Source organism: Myxine glutinosa, chromosome 4 (genome assembly GCF_964187855.1).
Source record: "Myxine glutinosa chromosome 4, kmMyxGlut1.1, whole genome shotgun sequence".
Taxonomy (NCBI): Eukaryota; Metazoa; Chordata; class Myxini; order Myxiniformes; family Myxinidae; genus Myxine; species Myxine glutinosa.
In genome coordinates this window covers 86,431,072-86,433,293 of record NC_136264.1, presented here as the reverse complement: position 1 = coordinate 86,433,293, position 2,222 = coordinate 86,431,072, and positions in this window count along the sequence as shown.

Here is a 2,222-nt window from a genome sequence, read left to right as displayed (position 1 = left end):
GATGAGGTGCAGTCCACATAAGAAATCAGATTTGCTGTAGAATGTACGCCGACCTGTGGAGGGTGCGGTTGGAGTAATGTCGCCCTAAGCGGTTCATTCCCGTGCAGGGACCTTCCTTGATAGAATTGGCCTGTAAAAAGACCCGGGATTGTGGGCCCTGAGGGATGCACTCACTGCGCGGAGCATTACCTTCTTGCAAACGGCCATTGGTTGGTGTTTTGTTGGTTTTATACACAATATCTGTCTCCCATTCCTAAATGCTACTTCCTCCCTCCGATCAAGCACTCATTAGGAACCCATATGCTTGAAAGAGGCTGCTGTACCAGCAGAATCCATTCACAACCTGCAAGCCGCCTTCACGTTGACATGGGAACTTGTTGCCCTGGTAACCGAGGCTATATTTAAAAACAGCTGTAAAGGAGACTCCTATCTGGATGTTATATTCTCATAATTCATAGATAGTGGGTAGGAGTCATGATGGTTTTGTCTTTTGTCCTGATTGATTATGACGTTGGCAGTCTATACAGAATGCTCCCTCATGGAGACGACTCATGACGTCATTATGTTGGCAGGGTCCCTTTAAACATTACACCTGCATCTCAATGAGCCAACCAGACCTGGAACCAGACAACGCTGGGATGAGGTCACGCTCAGGGAAGTGGATTTAGGGTGGGACCATGATGCACATGTAGGGGAGGAGTCAGGGAAATTGGGGCAGGTCCTAAGGTACCAGTGTTTCACGTGAATGTAAATGTCATGAGAATTTACTTGCCAGAGGTTATCAGTAAGTCCATGGCTTAACATAAGATGCAAGATAATATCATAATGATTGTTATTATTACCCTCGCCAGAGGATAGGGTCATGCATTTGGGGCTGATAGAGTTTGTCCGCACAAAACGTGACTATTGTGGTGCTGTGCATACACGACTCGATTGCCAGAGAGGTAGGCCACAACGCGTTGGTACAAACAAAGAGTCTTTATTAAGAGCTCGCACTTCAGCACTGGGCGGGCTCGATCTGAGAGCCCGCATATATGTCCCGAGGCCACGCCTTGCCCCCGGGCGTGGCCGATCGGTCGAAAGGCGGGGCATGCGTTTTCGTTCCCCGCCTGGACGCTCGCGCCACCCACTGGTGCGCGGAATTATTGTCCCTTGTGCCCGCCACACGCGCCCCCCCCCCCCCAGAATTCCCGCGCACCTGAAGGGTGAGTTTGCGGGGAAGCCGGATGACCCGGCCGAAACGCCCCCTGGCGATGCGTGCAGGGCTGGGGGGTAGCAGGACGGCGGGGCTGGGGGGTGCCGGGGATCCGACCGCCGGGGGGCGGCCTCAACGCGGAGGCAGAGCTGCTTGCGGGGGGTGGTCCAGATCGAGGTGGGCCGGCTTGAGGCGGTCCACGGAGATGCGATCCGGGGCACCGCCGATGTCGACGGTGAAATATTTGTCCCCGGTCTCCAGCACGCGGAAGGGCCCATCGTACGGGGGCCGTAGCGGTGCCCGGTGGGCGTCGTGCCGGACGAAGACGTACTCCGCCGTGCGAAGCTCCGGGCGACGTGGGAAGACAGGCAACCGTGGTGTGCCGTCAGCACCGGGGCGAACCTCTGGGTGGTCTCCTGAAGGGCGGAGCGCTGTTGCGCCGCGGACCAAGGAGCCGTGGAGTCGGGGATAAATTCGCCCGGTACCCGCAGTGGTTGCCCGAAGACCAGCTCCGCCGAGGACGCGCGCAGGTCGTCCTTGGGCGCCGTCCTGAGGCCCAGCAGGACCCAGGGGAGCCTGTCGGCCCAGCTGTTGTCGCGGAGGCTGGCCCGGAGCGCGGCCTTCATCGAGCGATGAAAGCGCTCGCACAGGCCATTGGCCTGGGGGTGGTAGGCCGTGGTGCAGTGTAGTTTTACGCCGAGCCCTTGCGCCACCATGGCCCAGAGCTCCGAGGTGAACTGGGGGCCGCGGTCGGACGAGTCCGAGGGGGCACCGAACCGGGCAACTCAAGTGGCGATGAAGGCTTGCACCACATCAGCCGCAGACGTCGCCGCCAATGGGACGGCCTCCGGCCACCGTGTGGTGTGGTCCACTATGGTGAGGAGGTGGGTGAACCTCCGCGAGGGGGGCAGAGGTCCCACCAAGTCGACGTGCACGTGGTCGAACCGACGCTCGGGCACCGCAAACGGGGCCAACGGGGCCTGGGTGTGGTGGTGGACCTTTGCGCGCTGGCACGCGAGGCACGTCC